This window comes from Trematomus bernacchii, unplaced genomic scaffold (assembly GCF_902827165.1).
Source record: "Trematomus bernacchii unplaced genomic scaffold, fTreBer1.1, whole genome shotgun sequence".
NCBI lineage: Eukaryota > Metazoa > Chordata > Actinopteri > Perciformes > Nototheniidae > Trematomus > Trematomus bernacchii.
The window spans coordinates 207751-229555 of NW_022987744.1; the positions used below are offsets into that span (position 1 = coordinate 207751).

Genomic DNA, 21805 nt, shown 5'->3' on the forward strand with positions numbered 1-21805 from the left:
GTACCCCTCTGCATCTCATTACAGCCATATAATGTTACTATTAATTATTACTGAGCTGAGGAGGTCTGCACACACACACACACACACACACGCACACACACACACACGCACACACACACATACATACACACACACACACACACACACACACACACACACACACACACACACGCACGCACACACACACACACACACACACACACACACACACACACACACACACACACACACACACCATGAACAGATCAAGAAAGAAAATCAAATTGATTGTGTTCAGGCTTAAAATAAGAAGGTTCGTTATATTTTATTTGTAGTTTTGTTTTATGTCACCCCCTTCTCTCTCTCTCCCATTGCTTTACACTGTCGTCTGTTAAATACAAGCGAAAGATTAGAAATGATCGTCTTCCCAAAGTTTTTCGGCAATGCTGATCTGATGAACGCACCTGTAGTGGACGTCTCACCTGAAAGGTTCATCCTGTGTGTCTTTGGCTTCTCATCGTCTTGTTTATTTGTTACAGAGCCTCTCTGAATATGAACCGGTCAGAAATGACGAGAATATAAAACACACTCATTTCAATTCTCCATGTTTCTCCTCTGAATGAAGATGGAAGAGGACGCCGGAGGCAGATTACAAACAGCGAGGACACCATGTCTTTGATTTCATCCGGGTGTGTGAGTGTGTGTGTGTGTGTGTGTGTGTGTGTGTGTGTGTGTGTGTGTGTGTGTGTGTGTGTGTGTGTGTGTGTGTGTGTGTGTGTGTGTGTGTGTGTGTGTGTGTGTGTGTGTGTTTGCAGGATTAATTGAGCATGTTTTGGGTGTGTGTTTCTCCTTTTGCTGTGATGAAACGCCGTGGGGAATCCATTTAATTTGAAGTCTGATTATCATGATGAGAGACCAATCAGGGAGAGTGATGGTGTGTGTGTGTGCGTGTGTGCGTGTGTGTGTGCGTGTCTGTTTGGGTGTGTGTTTGTGTGTGTGTGTGTGTGTGTGTGTCTGTGTCTGTGTCTGTGTGAGAGTGTGTGTGTGTGTGTGTGATTGTTTGGGTGTGTGTGTGTGTGTTTGTGTGTGTGTGTGTGTGTGTGTGTGAGAGTGTGTGTGTGTGTGATTGTTTGGGTGTGTGTGTGTGTGTGTGTGTGTGTGTGTGTGTGTGTGTGTGTGTGTGGGTGACGCCTCAGTAGAAATGAAGAGTTTGTTTAATGTGGGAAAAGGAGGATTGTTCAAACACTGCGTCTTCGTGCAGCGGGGGGAAGCTTACAGTGACCGATTCCATGAAGCTCCTTAATTTAACAAAATGTCCTTAAAGCTGGGTAGCACTGGAGAAGCTTTTTAATTCATCCAACAGAAAACCCCAGCCTTGTGTTGCAAACTCTTTTCAGATAACAGGAGCTATCAGCTAAATCCAGCAGGAAGTTGGCACGTTGACACTGACAGCCAGTCCCCTCCGTTAAAAGACCCTCCCCAAAATGATCCTTATCAACGTAAACATAACATGTGGTGTGAATCCAGTCCATCTGAGTGACTCCCGTCCACAGATCCAGGTCCAGGCTGGGACTCCGCTCCAGTGTCTCCCTGGATCCACTGCTCCGGGTTTTCGGTTGCATTGTACTAACAGCCATTTATCCCTGTGTGCTGTGTGTCTGTTGCTGTCTGTAGTGTGTCTGTAAACGGCTGTAAACCCTGGGAATATCACCTCCTCTCATGGAATACCTGGGATCCGTGAATCTCCCCTCGCGACCGGCCAACTGACGTCCCAAAGTGTGTGTTTCTCCCCGGGATGTGAGCGCCTGAACCCGGGAGCACGTTGACGGTTATCCGCCAGTTTGGGAGCTAATCATAACCGTTCTTTTTTAAACTGGGATTACTGGGACATTTATACATGAACGGTGGTCGGATACGGATTTCAAACGGGGTAAGTGTCTCTGTTACATCTTGGAAGTTGTGGTGGAGTCCACTTTTTATATTTTAAACGCGGGATACTTAGCTATCCTTGGGGTTAGCTTAGCTTAGCATAGCTTAGCTTAGCTGCCTTTGTCTGCAGAGACCGGAGAGCTAAGGAGCATGAGTCCATTATCGGACACGTCCCCGTCTGACCTGCTTCTAATACATGAATGAGATAAGATGAGCATGGGTGGGAGAAGTACTCGCATCTTGTGGTAAAAGTAGAAGTACTCAGATGTACTTGAGTAAAAGTAGAAGTACCAGAGTGTAGGAATACTCTGTTTCAGTAAAAGTCCTGCATTCAAAATGTTCCTCAAGTAAAAGTAGAAAGGTATTCTCATCAAAATATAGTTAAAGTAGCGACAGTAAAAGTAGTCATTGTGCAGATTGGTCCATTTCAGAATAATATATATGATATGTTTTATAATGATTGATCATGAAAGTGTTCTCAAAGCTGGTAAAGGTGCAGCTAGTTTGAATGACTTTGTATACTGCAGGGTAGCTTGTGGATTTACTCCAGGTGGAACTAAAGTCTGATTTAACACTTGATTATATTTCACATCATTCATCCACATCTGTGAAGTAACTAAAGGTATTAATACATGTAGTGGAGTACAAGTACACACTATGAAAGGCCAGAACACACTTCAAATCAAACTTTATTTATAGAGCACTTTCCATACACAAAGGTAACTTTCACAAACTAAACAGACAAAATAAAAACAATACTATCTCCCAGGTAAATAACCACAGTAACACATTCATATATTCATGAAACAGCTTTAACAACTTAAACAAAATGCATCTCTAAAAAGTGGACTGACTCTAAGTCACAAAAGAGTGTCATATTTAAATACTTTATTGTGTTTGTCTGCATCAGTTAAATGCTACCTGATGCAACCATTCTATGTGGACATGTCACATGTTTACATATAATTAAATATACCCACATAAAGAAACATTTTCTATTACTTGTTATACTTTATGTACATTGTGTTGATAATACTTTTGCACTTTTACTTAAGTAGCTTTTATGACATGATCATTTAACTTAATATACACCCTCCACTTGCTCCTGTTGTGTAATATCCCTGTAGTTTTGCTGTAAAATAAAAATAAATGCCAGCTGGCAGAGGTGGAAATATAAACACTTGTCCGATAATGGATCTATACGTTTGACAGGGAGGCTGAAAGCGCCGCATCGGTAGACGTCCGTCACACGACAAATAGGACAAGTAATCAACAGTTATATAAACCAAATGTGCGATATTAGATATTGGCTCTTATATGTGACATATCGCCTGTAATGTCAGCTTTGTTGTGCGGGTGTAAATATTGTAAAACGGCTAAAGATCTCACCATGAAACCCTAAAGCAGCTCTGCGTCCGATAATGGATCTCGTTAGCATTATAGCGGGCCACAGTGGGCCCTGCTTATAACTGCATACTTTCCCTCAAATACCTTCATATAATTCGATGTGGCACTCTTTAGTGGGTGTTATTGTGTGTATTTAACACTCATATTATCAAGCTAACGCATCTGTGAGACGTTATTGGTGTGTGTGTGTTAGCTCTGATGCTAAAGGGCAGTGAGATCAAGGGCCGACTAGCTTTTTCCAGATATCCGGCTAACGGGAGCTAGGTTAGCTAGCTCCGTGGGAATGGTGTGTTTCCTAAATGTTCCTGATTCTTTACGTGTGAAATCAACCAATGTAACACCCTATAGGTTATAAGCATTTTAATCTTTGTCTTTGTCTATCGTCTCCTCGACAAAAACAGGCAAACCAACCAATAATATGTAACGTGGCTAACGCAGATGCTGGCTAACTATGATATACATAAATATCCCCTGATCTGATTATTCAATTAGATAAACTGTATTGATCCCAATTTGGGAATTATATTCGTAACAGCAGCATGTAGATAAGGCATTGTACATACAAAATAAACAACAGTAAGATATATAAATATAAGATGTGAAAACAGTGATACACATAATCAATAATGGATGATATATATCTATAGAATATGAATAAACAACGTTACTCAGCAAACACACCTGCTGGAACACACCTGAGAGTGTGTGTGACCTCAGGGTTTCCATATTATCTATTTCTGAGACTTTCTGTTGTTTTGTCTGGTCTCTTCTGCAGGATAGGGTTAGAGCTCCATCCTTGTGTTTTGGTTGTGTTTTGCCGGTGAGATACATGAAGACTTGAAGAGATCAGATGCTGCTTCCTGAATGAGATCACACACTTCCTGTGATGCTGACACTCAATTCATTTGATTACACTTTTTATTGGGATAAATAACAGCCAGTGAAGGAGGGAGACACCTGTCATGTATTGAAATAATTAGTTGTTTGATTACTACAGGGGAGACCCTGAAGGCAACATCTCCCTGGTCCAATGGGATCCCTCCATGTGATTTAGAATTATTGCAGAAAATAATCTCTGTGTCAAACAAACGTTTATGATACACATGACTTCACGTCACCACCGCTAAGCTAAAGGTGGCTAATGTTGGGCTATATAGGAACTACAGCACGGTCACTAGGGATGGGTATCGTTTGAAATATATCGATTCCGGTTCTTATCGATTTTCCGTTTCGATTCCAAAATTGTAAAAGAAAGAGGTCAAACGTTTAGATAACAAACATATCTTTATTCTCTAAAGCTTTAACTGACATTTTTACAAATAAAAAATATACATGCAATACAGATGTATTGCACAATAGCTGTGCTTTATGTTAACTGAGCTATGCCTGTGGCAAGCTATCAACAGGCATTACTCTGTGCCTTGTCTTTTTCTGTTTTAGTGTAGTGGAGCCTCACTTTAGAGCGTTTACCGCCATCCATCTTTGGTGTTATGAAGTGACTGAGCTCGTGAACTGTCTACGGGAGGGCGGGGGGAGCCTCGCTGCGGGGCCACTGTGGACCTCTGTCGCCTGTCAGCGCAACTTACATGATGCCGTTTAAAAAAATTAAGGGCGGTGCCGGTCGTCAGCGAACCGAGCCGGCCGTCAACGGCCCGCTGACGACCGGCCGTTCTGTGATTCTCCAGAACACACAGATGGCCAGTCCGCCCTTACCCTGTATTAACGGTTCCTAAACGCGGTAGACCCTGTATTCCACCGGGTCCGTCTGCGCCGCGGTGACCCGGTGGAATACAGGGTCTACCGCGTTTAGGAACCGTTAAGCAGAACCAAAATTGTGTATTTTGTATGGGTACCCGGTACCCGGCATTTTGTTATCGGTTCTCATCTGGAACCGAGTTTCGGTTCCCAACCCTAACGGTCACATGACTTCACGTCACCACCGCTAAGCTAAAGGTGGCTAATGTTGAGCTATAAAGGAACTACAGCACGGTCACATGACTTCACGTCTCCACCGCTAAGCTAAAGGTGGCTAATGTTGGGCTATAAAGGAACTACAGCACGGTCACATGACTTCACGTCACCACCGCTAAGCTAAAGGTGGCTAATGTTGAGCTATAAATGAACTAACAGTCACATTTGTGTGTGAGGTGGTACATAGACACTAGGGCCTACTGTTGGGACCCATGCCATTTGTTAGCACTTTATGTTGGTGATGAAAGCCTGTCAATAGAAATGCAGATATCCAGTCTAGTATTAACATCCAAAGGGTCGGTTATATCTTCCATCTTACCTGAGCAGATGTGAAAGCCATAAACAAAGTAAGCTGTACTACGTTCACACACCTTTGTACCTCTGCTTCAATTTCAAAGTGTTTCTATTTTTAGACGCTGTGTTGAGGCCTCTGTTTGACCAGCCGTTAAACATTAAGGAGGAGATAAAACAGAAACACCATCTCCGTCTTCCACGTGTGCTCTGATGATAATTACATTATTATGCTATTATGTCACTCTTTAGTGTCCCCTGGTCTCCCAGCTGTGTGCGTCACTCTTTAGTGTCCCCTGGTCTCCAGCTGTGTGCGTCACTCTTTGGTGTCCCCTGGTCTCCAGCTGTGTGCGTCACTCTTTGGTGTCCCCTGGTCTCCAGCTGTGTGCGTCACTCTTTAGTGTCCCCTGGTCTCCAGCTGTGTGCGTCACTCTTTGGTGTCCCCTGGTCTCCAGCTGTGTGCGTCACTCTTTGGTGTCCCCTGGTCTCCCAGCTGTGTGCGTCACTCTTTAGTGTCCCCTGGTCTCCAGATGTGTGCGTCACTCTTTAGTGTCCCCTTGTCTCCCAGCTGTGTGTCACTCTTTAGTGTCCCCTGGTCTCCCAGCTTTGTGCGTCACTCTTTAGTGTCCCCTGGTCTCCCAGCTGTGTGCGTCACTCTTTAGTGTCCCCTGGTCTCCAGCTGTGTGCGTCACTCTTTGGTGTCCCCTGGTCTCCAGCTGTGTGCGTCACTCTTTGGTGTCCCCTGGTCTCCCAGCTGTGTGCGTCACTCTTTGGTGTCCCCTGGTCTCCAGCTGTGTGCGTCACTCTTTGGTGTCCCCTGGTCTCCCAGCTGTGTGCGTCACTCTTTAGTGTCCCCTGGTCTCCCAGCTGTGTGTCACTCTTTAGTGTCCCCTGGTCTCCCAGCTGTGTGCGTCACTCTTTAGTGTCCCCTGGTCTCCCAGCTGTGTGCGTCACTCTTTAGTGTCCCCTGGTCTCCCAGCTGTGTGCGTCACTCTTTGGTGTCCCCTGGTCTCCCAGCTGTGTGCGTCACTCTTTGGTGTCCCCTGGTCTCCCAGCTGTGTGCGTCACTCTTTGGTGTCCCCTGGTCTCCAGATGTGTGCGTCACTCTTTGGTGTCCCCTTGTCTCCCAGCTGTGTGCGTCACTCTTTGGTGTCCCCTGGTCTCCCAGCTGTGTGCGTCACTCTTTAGTGTCCCCTGGTCTCCAGATGTGTGCGTCACTCTTTAGTGTCCCCTGGTCTCCAGATGTGTGCGTCACTCTTTAGTGTCCCCTTGTCTCCCAGCTGTGTGCGTCACTCTTTAGTGTCCCCTGGTCTCCCAGCTTTGTGCGTCACTCTTTAGTGTCCCCTGGTCTCCCAGCTGTGTGCGTCACTCTTTAGTGTCCCCTGGTCTCCCAGCTTTGTGCGTCACTCTTTAGTGTCCCCTGGTCTCCAGCTGTGTGCGTCACTCTTTAGTGTCCCCTGGTCTCCCAGCTGTGTGTGTCACTCTTTAGTGTCCCCTGGTCTCCCAGCTGTGTGCGTCACTCTTTAGTGTCCCCTGGTCTCCCAGCTGTGTGCGTCACTCTTTAGTGTCCCCTGGTCTCCCAGCTGTGTCCGTCACTCTTTAGTGTCCCCTGGTCTCCCAGCTGTGCGTCACTCTTTGGTGTCCCCTGGTCTCCCAGCTGTGTGCGTCACTCTTTGGTGTCCCCTGGTCTCCCAGCTGTGTGCGTCACTCTTTAGTGTCCCCTGGTCTCCCAGCTGTGTGCGTCACTCTTTAGTGTCCCCTGGTCTCCCAGCTGTGTGTGTCACTCTATAGTGTCCCCTGGTCTCCCAGCTTTGTGCGTCACTCTTTAGTGTCCCCTGGTCTCCCAGCTGTGTGCGTCAATCTTTAGTGTCCCCTGGTCTCCCAGCTTTGTGCGTCACTCTTTAGTGTCCCCTGGTCTCCCAGCTGTGTGCGTCACTCTTTAGTGTCCCCCGGTCTCCAGCTGTGTGCGTCACTCTTTGGTGTCCCCTGTTCTCCCAGCTGTGTGCGTCACTCTTTGGTGTCCCCTGGTCTCCCAGCTGTGTGCGTCACTCTTTAGTGTCCCCTGGTCTCGCAGCTGTGTGCGTCACTCTTTAGTGTCCCCTGGTCTCCAGCTGTGTGCGTCACTCTTTAGTGTCCCCTGGTCTCCGTTGTGTTTGAGCTTCTTCAGCGTTTGGTTTCTGCAGCTGTTAGTAAACGCTGCGCATGTCTCCTCAAGTTGCTGAATGTTTTCTAAAAGCTGCACGTGTTGTCAAGTTGCTGAAGATGTTTCTTCATGTGTACACGAACAGTTGGGTTTTTATATCTGCATCCAGTCTGAAGCTGTTACTCCTGATGGAAGAGTTTTGGGACGTAGTAACGTGCATCTGTTGGCCATCATATATTTACCATGTGCAGGTTTTTCAGCAGTATTTCCCCACATTGTGCAGTTTAAGCTGTGCAGTGTGCTGACGGAGCTTCCCCCCCCCCCCCCCCCCCCTCCCCCCTGCTGGATAATCAATAAGATGGAGTGTCCTGTGTAATGTACAGAATAGTGATGGATGCAGGCTGAACATGCTGCACTCAGCTCGCCGTGCACGTCCTGAACAAAACGCTGCCTCGGCTTTTTTTGTCCATCATAAAAAGCTTTAGAGAGACGCGTCACATTCAGGAACAGATAACGGGCATCAAGCTCCAGCTCACCTCCCAGCATTTTATCAACATTCATGGACAGAAAAGAGTTCAATGATAAAAGTCAGACTGGATTAAAGTCAATCTTCGTTATACAGTTTAACTTTGACTCACACATTTTCACACTGTACCAGTATCAGTACCAGTCCATGTCATGGACATTTCTACTGATCATAATTCCATTGTTGAGGTCTACTAGAATAGATTTATATTGTGCAATTTTCCAAACTCACATTGGTTTCTCATACAGCATCTCTGTAAAGTATGTGTATTCACTCTCTGTCCCAAACGGCTTGTTGGAGCTCCTGCCCCCCCCCCTGGTCGTTTTTGTTTGTATTGCCGCTTATCAGCTTTTATCGCCCATTTTGAAGAGCAGCAAACGGCTTCAGCAGCAGAAGGTGTTTTTCTGTTGTTGTTTTTATAGCAGCTATCAGGTGTGATCGATGTTAGTAGCCAGAGTTCCCGTTAGCCGGTAATTACCGGACTATGACCGGTAAAATATGCTGAAGACTGCAAATCTAAATCTCTCCGGTCAAAATCATTTTCCCTTAGCGCAATACCGCATCAGTTGCGCCACTTATGTGACAGACAAAAGAGTATGTGACAGACAAAAATAGTCAATTCTAATGTCTAACATTTAATGTGGAGAAAGAGATGTCCTGTATGTAAACTAAACCTAAACTAGTTATAGATATGTTTAGTTTTACTGTCGGGTCACTCATTACTGGATCCGCGAGCTGCATGATACTGACGGGCTGTCAGGAGAGAGAGAGCGCTCCGTTTATTATTCCCGCGTTTTTGTAAGTTACTGAACACTTTTGAATAATGTAGTTAATCTACTATAATTAGTTTGTTTAATATCGAATCATATCAATTTGTTTTAAAGCTCAATAAATAACAAAGAAGACCTTTGACCGGCACTTTTCTCATTTTGTCCGGAAGATTTCAACTTTAACGGACATGTTGACCGGCAAGAAAATATTCTAATGGGAACTCTGTTAGTAGCAAACACTTAACTATGGCACGCTGAAGAAGAGTCTTAAAGTAATTCTTCAATTAAATGTAACTTCGTAAGACAAGACAAGCCGCCATTGTTGTTATTGTGATTTATCAGCAAAAAAACTAAAACTATTTTCAAATATGCTATTTTGTAATAAATTCCCATGTGTGTTGCCTGTTCATCTCTTTTGTCATTTACCCCTTGTTTAATCAGTGTGTAAATGTTATCTTTTGGGGGGCATTACCTTAAAAAACGGGCCATCTGGTTTTCACTTTTCCCCCAGTTGTATCAAACTCCAATTTAAAATGTATTTTATTTGAACTCTTAGCAGCAATGACTTCTAGCCACCGTTTCTGATAGGGCCGTGGGCCTAAAGCCCGCCCACATTTGAGATATTACGTTATATCTAGGGATGTCCCGATCACCTTTTTTTGCTCCCGATCCGATTCCGATCATTTGATTTTGACAATCTGCCGATACCGATTTTTCCCGATCCGATCTTTATGCAATGCATTAAGAGAAAAAAAAGGTAACAGATAACGGCTGGTCATCCAACGCGATGAATTCAGCTATCTTGGCTGTTATTTTTTTGGCCTTTTCACTGTTCTGGGGCAGTTTCTCTTTCCTTTTAAAAGTCTCTGAAAGTGTCGGTTGTTTCAGTGCCGTTACCTGAGTGGCCGCTGTGTACTCGTCGTGTTGTTGTTGGTGTTTGTTTCTCAGGTGGCGTATTAGATTGGTCGTGTTGAACGTAGCTCTGTTCTTTCCACCACGCGGAACCTCCGCCTTGCAAACATTGCATCTGGCTGTTACACTGCCTTCGCTTTCAATTTTATAATACTTCCAAACTCCTGAAATGTTCTCTGTCCCGAGTCACCAGCTGAACGTAGCCTCTCGTTAGCTTACTGCTACTATTAGACACTGCGCCCACTCTGTTGCCAGATTTGAGAGAAATAAGCAACCAGGTCTATGAAAACAAGCCCAAAAGAAGCAACACATACATGATGTTGTGTAATTTTAAACCAAAACTAAGGCCTCAGGATGACTTTAAGACGTGAACATGGTCATTTTTGTTTTGTAACATTAAATAAAATAATTAAAAAAAATAAAAATAAAAATTCCGATCCCCGATTTTTTTCTCCCGATTCCGATCTTATGAAAATCCCGTGATCGGCTCCGATCCCCGATCACGTGATCGGATCGGGACATCTCTAATAGGAGACCTTTAAGTGTATCAAACTCAGATGTAGTTAACTAACCAGCAATGACTTCTAGCCACCGTCTCTCTGGTGCTCTGGCAGAGAAGTGGTCGCCCTCAGTTGCACGTGATGCTAAGCTTTCCAGAGCATCTGCTGAAACAGGATGCCGGGGGTTTCCACCGATCACAGGTGAAGGGTTTTATTCTATTGAAACCAAAGCCCAGCAGAGGTAGGATTTCCCCTGACCTGTGGAAGTGAGAGAGGCTCGGCTTAAGTGGTTTCACTTTCACACCCACCATGCTACTCTGTGGTGTCTGAAGGAGAGCTAGCTCATGTTAGCTGTTAGAGATATGCTCACGTGGCTTAGAGTTGCAATACGATGCATTCAAGCTCTACTCAGTGATTTTGAGCATCTTTGTCATGATGTGCTTTTATTTTTGATTAATTTCAGGTGTTTGAAGGATATGTTTTCATAGCTAAATAAGATATTAGAGTGATGTATTGATATTATACCAATATCGTGATATGAGGATGGATATTGTGTTAGATATTTGTAAATCCTTCAAGTGTCTTTTCCTGGTTTTAAAGGATGAATATTAGTAAAATTGTCGTTTTCTAAATGTAACACACTGCTCTAGCACTATTATTTGTCTTCCATTATATCTACATAATAAATTATTAGTTATAAATTCATTGTAGAAAAATGTTGTGAAAGCACCAATAATCAACCCTACAATGTCGTCACTACCATTTATTGAGGTACAGTAATATTGGATATCTCTATATCCCTGTCGTATATTCAAGGATACTAAGACCTATTAAACCAGCTTTAAATGTACAAATTAGTTATTTTCATCAAAGCACATATTTAAATTAAACTACAATCATTTATTCGCAGATCATTTGAATTGTGTGTTGTGCAAATAGCAATAAAGTACAACAACCTATTTGAATTCAGAAATCAGCAAACCCTGCAGCTCCTGATGCTTTCACTGAGCGACTCTGTGTATCACACACACACACACACACACACACACACACACACACACGCGCCCTGTGCTTCTCTCTGAGCGTCTGCAAATTAATTATCCACCAACAGAGTTCAGAGGAAAGTCACTGCATCCCAAAGTGTTGTTTCTTTAATTATTTAGCAGAGCTCCAAACTGCAGGGATAAGTACGAGTTTAAGAAAAACGCTGCTGCTTTAATTCGGTTTTGTTTTCTGCAAAATAAACTGTACTGTAGTTAAAGGTATTTAGCTTGTTGTGGTGTTCCCTCTCCTTTAGTGTGAGCTAGGGCTGTGCGATTATGGCAAAAATCCTAATCACGATTATTTTGGTCAATAATTGATATCACGATTATTAAAAACGATTATCCATTTACTTTGTGAACAGTATGTTTTTAACAGTTGATTACCCTGAACTTTAAGTATAATTCAACTGAAAAACCAAAAAATAAAAATAATAATGATAATAATAATAATTACAATTACATTTTTATTTTTTTTTATAAAAATAATAATCGTTTTATTTCGATTACGTTGTTTTCGTAATCGTTGCAAGCCAAAATCGTAATCGAGATTAAAATACGATTAATTGCACAGCCCTAGTGTGTTGTATAGGTTTTGGTGCATGTAAATGGTCTGCAAAGGCTGAAATCCATGGGGTAGTTTGTCTCCCACAAACTCCCATGTCATCATACCGGTATAAAGACATTGCAGTGTTTCCCCTAGGATGGAGTCATAGCAGCGGTGCTAAGGCACGTGGTGCTAAGGCACGTGGTGCTAAGGCACGTGGTGCTAAGGCACGTGGTGCTAAGGCACGTGGTGCTAAGGCACGCGGTGCTAAGGCACGTGGTGCAGCGGTGCTAAGGCACGCGGTGCTAAGGCACGTGGTGCAGCGGTGCTAAGGCACGTGGTGCTAAGGCACGTGGTGCTAAGGCACGTGGTGCAGCGGTGCTAAGGCACGCGGTGCTAAGGCGCTAAGGCACGCGGTGCTAAGGCACGTGGTGCAGCGGTGCTAAGGCACGTGGTGCAGCGGTGCTAAGGCACGTGGTGCAGCGGTGCTAAGGCACGCGGTGCTAAGGCACGTGGTGCAGCGGTGCTAAGGCACGTGGTGCAGCGGTGCTAAGGCACGCGGTGCTAAGGCACGTGGTGCAGCGGTGCTAAGGCACGTGGTGCAGCGGTGCTAAGGCACGTGGTGCAGCGGTGCTAAGGCACGCGGTGCTAAGGCACGTGGTGCAGCGGTGCTAAGGCACGTGGTGCAGCGGTGCTAAGGCACGTGGTGCTAAGGCACGTGGTGCTAAGGCACGTGGTGCAGCGGTGCTAAGGCACGCGGTGCAGCGGTGCTAAGGCACGCGGTGCTAAGGCACGTGGTGCAGCGGTGCTAAGGCACGTGGTGCTAAGGCACGTGGTGCTAAGGCACGTGGTGCAGCGGTGCTAAGGCACGTGGTGCTAAGGCACGTGGTGCTGCGGTGCTAAGGCACGCGGTGCTAAGGCACGCGGTGCTAAGGCACGCGGTGCTGCGGTGCTAAGGCACGTGGTGCTAAGGCACGTGGTGCTGCGGTGCTAAGGCACGCGGTGCTAAGGCACGCGGTGCTAAGGCACGCGGTGCTAAGGCACGCGGTGCTGCGGTGCTAAGGCACGTGGTGCTAAGGCACGTGGTGCTGCGGTGCTAAGGCACGCGGTGCTAAGGCACGCGGTGCTGCGGTGCTAAGGCACGTGGTGCTAAGGCACGTGGTGCAGCGGTGCTAAGGCACGTGGTGCTAAGGCACGTGGGCCCAGCATAATGTGAGCGTGGAGCGTGTAGAATTGTGTGTGCACGTGCGAAGTGCGCCCCGCCAATTTGTTTCTATGTGTCTGCCAGCACAAGAAAGGCTCTTGAGGCCTAGGTAGCACCAGGGCCGGTTCTAGACTATTTGCTGCCCTAGGCGAGATTTCATATATAAAGAATAAATGAAAAATCTCTACAAAAGACAAATACACTACAAAAACAGAAACTTATTGACATGGGTAATATCGTCAAAATGGCTTCAAATTAGGGCTGTGCGATTATGGCAAAAATCATAATCACGATTATCTTGGTCAATAATTGATATCACGATTATTAAATACGATTATTCATTCAATAATAATAATAATTCATTTTGGAGCGCACTTCCCCAAGCTACTAAACATATATAAATATGATAAATACAAATCAATTAGATTAAAATGAATTAGATCAAATATGTTGCACTGTCACACCCTAGCAAAGCTAAATAATCGTTTTTTTCGATTATGTTGTTTTCGTAATTGTGGCAGGCCAAAATCGTAATTGCGATTAAAATACGATTAATTGCACAGCCGTACTTCAAATGTATTCAGTATTGTATGAACATGTTTGAATTGGGGGGTGGACGTCACATCCTCTAGGGGGGTCCGGGGGTATGCCCCCCCCGGGAAGATTTTTTTGAACGTTTTAAAGTAAAATGCTTCAATCTGGTGCACTTTGAGCAGAATGACTAGAGCCCTGATCTAGGGGAACTCTAAAACACCCATATGAAAAAGATCGGTTTACATTTTAATAATCAAATAAGTGAACATAACCAATAACCTACCAGAGCCAATAACAAATAAATGGAACGTATTTTATTTTTGTGGTTCATTCATATCTTATTTTACCTAGTTAACATTTATTTATTTATGCATATGTTTGTATCTCTCCAACGTTAAACGATATTTCTGGTTTACTGTCCTATAGTATACACTGGAATGATTTCAAACCTGTTTTTATTCATCCTGATAATTATAAAGGAGTGCCTTGGAAATATGTGTTTACATAATTTGTAAACACATATTTGTTTGAGACCCACTGAGATAACTGAGACTAAAATGACACTCAGAGAGTCCTTTGCCTCCCTGAGCCTCTCAGTCTGACAGGAGAGCTCTCCTCCACCCTGGCTGTAGAAACATCTACTTCTTATATCCGTTAGCGCAGCTAGCACCAGATTCTAATAACAACAGCGCCGGTACCGGTGCGCCCTCTCTCTCTCTCTCTCCCTCGCTCGCTCTCTCGCTCCCACGCTCGCACTTTGGCTGTGAGCTGTGGGCGCCAGATAAGCCAACATCCCCCACTTTCATCACTTACTTTCAAAGTTATTCAACTGATGAAGTGCAAGATGAACCCGAACGAAAGCAAAGAGGAAATGGGTAAAGTCTTGGGAGGCGAAACATTCTGCTCCGTTGTGCATTCACTTCCGGTAAAAGTTCCTTCAAAATAAGAGTCCCGATCTTATTACTACCAAAATAAAAGTGCTAAACGAAACTTTACCATAGGAAAATATTGGCCTACAAATATAATCACTTCTATAAAAAGGTAACGCATTTTAAATATAGTTAGACACATTAAAGGTCATTTACAGCATTAATAATTAATATCTAATTCTTAACTGTGAATGGTTTTCATGTATTTAACATTAGAAATGTATTAGTCTGGCCAATGACAGAACCACAATCAAGACTTCAATGCTGAAGGGCCAGTGGGTCTGTGGTGGGGGTCAGCACAAAGGTCAAGAAAACCCACATTTGAAAGGGAGACAGCGGATGACCAAGAAACTAGTGACTTGCTCAATTCATTTGTGAGGGATCTGTGAAGAACAGCAGCTGCACGACTGGTGTTTAGTATACCAGCAATTGAGGGAGAAGTTTACGACCACTTAGGTTTCAAATAATTGTGTTAATTACTTATTGTAAAGCATTTGAACATTCTTTTGTGTCACATGTTCATTATTAAGTTGATGTATAACTGTATATAAGGTGACTAAAATGGCAACCGTATTTTCAGTTTTGGTAACCAAAAGCTGATGCCTGGTTGCCTGGCAACCACTTTTAAAAGTTAGCGTTGAGCCCTGCTAACATTAATTTGGATTGCTGTTTGAAGACGTTGGTGTCGGTTCGTCATTGTCTCGTCTTGTAAAAAGTATTTAAATATAAAAATAAAACGGTTCTTGTGGTGTTAAATCTTTGGAGGGAGTGAGGCTTTAATGCTAAGCTAAGCTAAGCTAACCAGCTGCTGGCTGTAGCTTCATTTCTATTCATTTGATTTGGAAAAACGGACTAATTGTGATTTTTTTGTTACTACTATTGCAACATGATATCAGGGGAATTAAACGTTATGAACAATTACAAATAGTCCATGTTGTAAAGTAAATTGGGATTAATTGTGCGTCTCTAATCAGTATTTCACAGACAGGAGAGAATCAATCTGAACATCCTAACTGTCAGTAAGAAAGGGAATGAACACATTTTACAAATTCCTTTAGCTCTGGATAAATGTGCTCCAGATGTTTCCCCCACGCTGTTCCTCTTGAATACAGATTCCTTTTGACTTTGTTCTGCAGCCTCCAGACCCGAGGAGTCTGCAGTACTTGAATATTTCCAGTTTATGCTTCAAATGCTTCGACCCCGGTACATCATGGAGGCAAATATTGTTTTCTTACTCCACTACCAGGTAGGGATGCATATCGTTGACTTTTTTACGATACCGATACTCAACAGATACATATCGTGATACTTTCATGTTGCATAAGGGAAACATTTAATCATCCTGCAATTACTCCCATGAAGCTCTTTATGATATAGTTAACGTCAAATTAATATTAAATTCAATTGTGGGACTTGGACCTTTTAGTACTGAACAAACACGTTATCTATGAAGAAAACTGATTCTGCAATATCATTTATATCAACCATCAGGCGTGAATAGCACATCTTGTCAATGGAAAAAGAAAACAGCACCAGTATAATCAGTATAATCAATATTCAACCTGAGATTCGACCAGAGAACACATAAAGGATCATGAGATCTCGGCATTGCACATAAAAAAAATAGCATCATTAAAATCAACATTTGCCTGATGAAAGAAAACTAATCCCATCACAGTTCATCTGTTCTTCAAGAAGATGAGCATCTCTGCTCTCTGGATCCAAACGGGCCCTTTCACAGCGTAGGACAGGGGTCGGCAACAGGTGGACCGCGGTCCGGACCCAGCCGCCGACCTATACGGACCCGGGCCTATAATCAATACATTAATAGGGGATTTCAATTTTGACGGGCGATTCTATTTTAACCGCCGCCGACGGGGCGAAAGAGACGAGTGAGCGATACAGAGAGAGAAACACAGAAGAAGAGACGAGTGAGCGATACAGAGAGAGAAACACAGAAGAAGAGACGAGTGAGCGATACAGAGAGAGAAACACAGAAGAAGAGACGAGTGAGCGATACAGAGAGAGAAACACAGAAGAAGAGACGAGTGAGCGATACAGAGAGAGAAACACAGAAGAAGAGACGAGTGAGCGATACAGAGAGAGAAACACAGAAGAAGAGACGAGTGAGCGATACAGGGAGAGAAACACAGAAGAAGAGACGAGAGAGAAGCGGAGAGGAAAGTGAGTAAAGAGAATAATTAGCGATACAGGGAGAGAAGACGGAGAGGAGTGTGAACAGGCGTGTTAGCGGCAGAGAGAGAGAGACAAATAATGACACATGGCGCTCTCCAAGAAGAGGAAAGTGGAAAGTGAGAACAGAGCTTTTAACCCTGAGTGGACTCATTCATGTTCATCCGGCCCACTGGGAGCACAGAGCCGGTGTGTCTCATTGGTTCAGAGACCGTGGCGCTCATTGAAAGTGCCAAAACGCCAAACATTCCCTCTCAAGTCAGAACTGAGGTCACAAAAAAATAAATATGGTTCCAGCGCAGGCTAACCGAGGCTAACCGAGGCTAACCAATGAGCACCTGCATGTGTGTATGAGAATGGCCCTGACACCATTTCAGCCCAGATCTAAACTCCTGCAGGACAAGCTCCAGCTCAAATCTCGCACTGAACAGAACAAAGTGAGTGAGGGACTGCAATATAAGAGGGAGAGAAAGAGAAACTTTAAAACTGTTCAATTGTTATGATGTGTAAAGACCGATATTGTTCTATAATTGTCTGAAACTGTTAAGTCATGATGTGAAACGGTTAACAAAGAAATAAAATAAAATAAAAAGTATCGAAAACCGGATCTGATTTCGGTACGGTATACCGTAGCCGCCAGTAACCGGTATGCACCCCTACTACCAGGGGTGTTTCTAGAAAGATATAGTATGAGTACTGTGGTGCTGATCTTGTTTATAAGATATAGGGCTGTGCGATTATGGCAAAAATCATAATCACGATTATTTTGGTCAATAATTGATTATTAAATACGATTATTCATTGACTTTGAAAACATCCATTTATTGAACTTTAAAACAAATACAAATAATAATTTGAACAGTGTCTTTTTAACTGTTGATTACCCTGAACGTATAATTCAACTGAAAAACCAATACAAAAATAAATAAAATAAATTATACATTTAAATAAATAATATCAAAATAATAAATACCAATAAACAAGATCAACAAATATTTTGGAGCGCACTTCCACAAGCTACTAAACATATGTAAATATGATAAATACAAATAAATTAGACCAAAATTAATGAGATCAAATATGTTTCAGTGCACTGTCACAAAATAATTGTTTTTTCCGATTATGTTGTTTTCGTAATTGTGGCAGGCCAAAATCGTAATTGCGATTAAAATACGATTAATTGCACAGCCCTAATAAGATATATAAAATCTCTCGAGAACATGACGCCCGTAAACAAGATGTCTCCTGATGTAAACAACAACGTGGCGTAAACAACAACGTGGCGTAAACAACAACGTGGCGTAAACAACAACGTGGCGTAAACAACAACGTGACGTCGGAGCTCCGTAAAAACCAAGCTGTCTCTCCCGTCTGACGCTCTGTTTGATACTCAGATTTCTGGAGGAATTATACAGTTTGAGGAACAGAAATATTGTTTTCTGGCATCACTTTAACATTTTACGGGGAAAAATCTGCATTTTGGTTTGAGGGCGCAGCGCCCCCGTTACCCGGTGCAGACTAAACCCTGCAATACAACTATTTGACACTCAAAGCTACTTTTTTACATATAAAAACACATGATATATAATATGATGCAGGACCGTATCACTGTACTACGCAGTATTTAGTCTTTTATTGAAATTCATCGCTATTGTCAAACATCAAGGTTAAACTGTAGTGATGTTTATTTATTGGTGATGAGTAATATTTAAATATAATATAATCGTTATACAAAATATTAAGGAGATATTAGTAATTAGTGGAGGCGTGTGGTGCAGTGGGTAGAGCGTTGGTGTTGGGATCAGGGGTTCAAACCCCACTGCAGTCAGCATGTCGTTGTGTCCCTGAGACACTTCACCCCAAATTGCTCCTGTGGGGATTGTCCACAGTATTGAGTACGTAAGTCTCTTTGGATAAAAGCGTCTAACAAGTAACATGTCATGTAATTTAATAATAAATACAGATAATATTTAACTGGATCATTTCCAATTTGTCCTATAAACACATTTCTGGGTGCATCCCTGGCTCAGGACTCTTACTTGTAATGTAGTATTTTAAGACCCTAGTATTTCTACTTAAAGGGGACCTATCATGCAAAATGCACTTTGTGATGTCTTTTATACATCACTATGTGTCAGGGAACTCACGCAGCGTCAGAAAATAAAACCCTCTCTTTTCCTCCGTACCCAAATCTTTTAAAAACGGGTGTACAACGAGCGGATACAGATTCCATCCGATCTGATGTCAAATCGGCAGCGGACCCACAGAAAGTTGCTACCAGAAACAATGTCTGACGTGTTTTGGACGTCTTTGTTTGCATTAGCAAGCCTCGCTAACACTCATACCTCATTCACGGTGTTTCAGGGCCGGTTCGGAGCTGGAGCTTGAAAAGCACGTAGCATGTAACGACTGTAAAGTTGGCAGTAAAGTCGTCCCATTTCTTCCATTTCGTTTCGACAGAGCAAAACCAAAACGAGTAGCGCTTCAACACAATCGGCCATTGTTGTCGGTGTGTGCTGTGAGGGGTTTCCGCGCGGTTTGGCTTTATGAAGCAGGCACGCAAACGGTTACGCCATGACGCAAACGATGACGCAATGACGCAGCACCAGTCGGACTCTGGGCGGTGTGAAAAGAGCCGGAGCTAAACCGAAGAACCGGTTCTGAACCTGAAAAGCTCTAGCACGGAGCTTGAACCGGAGTTGCGTTGGTGTGAAAGAGGTATCGGAGCTAACCTGTACTGCAGAGCACATGTGTTTAAAAAGCAGGAAATAAAAAAAGAACTCACCTTGTTACTGTAATAATATTACTTTTGTCGGTAACGGAGTAGTGTAACGCGTTACTTTTATAATTCAGTAATCACACTACAGTTACTAACATTGCCCCGACACGCGTTACTTCGTTACTTTTATAAAATCAGTCATAATCACACTGACAGACAAGAGGGGTTTCCGCCGCAGGTTTATATGTACGTAATCTGCGCGACTTGCGCGTCCACATCTCCACGTGCAGTGCTGCATAAACATGGCTGAGTCAGCGATAACTTTCGAGGGGTGGAGGTATGCCCATTATTTTGAGTTCGTCCGAAGAATAGACAGGAATGTGACGGTGAGGTGCAAACTGTGTCCAGGCCAGAAGCTGTTATCCACTGCTGCAAACACCACGTCAAACCTCAACAAACACCTGCAAAGAACACATGCTAAGGTGAAGCTAATAGCTAAGGACCCCCGAACCCAGAGTGAGGATGTTGTGAGTGCGCCGCCGCCGACTCTGAAGCGGCACAAATTAGAATTTGGAGGAACGGTAACCAAAGCAGAGATGGACAGGCTTGTAGCATCCTTCATAGTAGAGGTAATGTTGCCCATTTGCACAGTGGAATCACCATCGCATCGTTCAGAGATATACTGCGCAAAATACAGATAGCAGGAGACAGAGGACAGCCATAGTCAGAGCTATCTGGATCAGTCTTATGCGACAATGGAAACTGAACTAAAGAGAACATTTGAAACTTTAGCAGTCTGCGTGATCTGCCTGTAGGGAGGGGCGGGCCGGCCCTGCGAGTAAAGTAACGAGTAAAGTAACGAGTAAAGTAACGAGTTACTTTATGTAGAGAGTAACGAAGTAGTGTAATATATTACTTTTTTAAAAAGTAATATGTAATATGTAATATATTACTTTTTTTTTGTAACGACCCCATCTCTGATGGCGAAATATCACAACCGAATTTAACTTTATCTCCGGTAGAATTCAGATCAGGCATTAGCTCCGCCTCCTCTTATTAATTTTTTTCAAGTTAAGGACCCAAAATCTGCATTTCTCTAACAGGGCTGCAAAAGAGGGGTTTGAGCAGAATGAGGCGTGGCTACAACGGGGGAACTGTTTGGGATTTTGAAAAAAAAACTTCACAAACATGTTTTATATAGGTATGGCCCTACAATATATTTTTCAAATATAGCATGAGAGGTCCACTTTAAGACAAGGCTCTGAGCTCTTCTTCCACCACTTATCAGTTGCAATCAAACCATAAGTATTGAAAATAATTCCCAAATCAGGATCAATAAAGTATATCGTTATCTTAAGACTCTTTCACTGTGCAGTGTGTCGGTATTTGAGAGAGGAGCTGCAGTCCCAGCTGTGTGCGTCACTCTTTAGTGTCCCCTGGTCTCCCAGCTGTGTGCGTCACTCTTTAGTGTCCTCTGGTCTCCCAGCTGTGTGCGTCACTCTTTAGTGTCCCCTGGTCTCCCAGCTGTGTGCGTCACTCTTTAGTGTCCCCTGGTCTCCCAGCTGTGTGCGTCACTCTTTAGTGTCCCCTGGTCTCCCAGCTGTGTGCGTCACTTTTTAGTGTCCCCTGGTCTCTCAGCTGTGTGCGTCACTCTTTAGTGTCCCCTGGTCTCCCAGCTGTGTGCGTCACTTTTTAGTGTCCCCTGGTCTCCCAGCTGTGTGCGTCACTTTTTAGTGTCCCCTGGTCTCCCAGCTGTGTGCGTCACTCTTTAGTGTCCCCTGGTCTCCCAGCTGTGTGCGTCACTCTTTAGTGTCCCCTGGTCTCCCAGCTGTGTGCGTCACTCTTTAGTGTCCCCTGGTCTCCCAGCTGTGTGCGTCACTTTTTAGTGTCCCCTGGTCTCCCAGCTGTGTGCGTCACTCTTTAGTGTCCCCTGGTCTCCCGGCTGTGTGCGTCACTCTTTAGTGTCCCCCGGTCTCCCGGCTGTGTGCGTCAATCTTTAGTGTCCCCCGGTCTCCCGGCTGTGTGCGTCACTCTTTAGTGTCCCCCGGTCTCCCGGCTGCGTGCGTCACTCTTTAGTGTCCCCCGGTCTCCCGGCTGCGTGCGTCACTCTTTAGTGTCCCCCGGTCTCCAGCTGTGTGCGTCACTCTTTAGTGTCCCCTGGTCTCCCAGCTGCGTGCGTCACTCTTTAGTGTCCCCCGGTCTCCCGGCTGC

The 21805-nt window shown here is 44.0% G+C and overlaps 1 protein-coding gene across 2 annotated transcripts in view; it reads left to right on the top strand.

Annotated features, from left to right (window-relative positions):
- Nucleotides 1–1600: 1600 nt before the first annotated feature.
- The window catches only part of LOC117496417 (zinc finger protein 609-like), a 56082-nt gene continuing 35877 nt past the window's right edge, over nt 1601–21805 (top strand). For both annotated transcript variants that reach the window (XM_034148080.1, XM_034148079.1), the window contains exon 1: nt 1601–1909. The gene's annotated coding sequence lies outside the window, so the exon portion shown is untranslated. The remainder of the gene's footprint in view (nt 1910–21805) is intronic.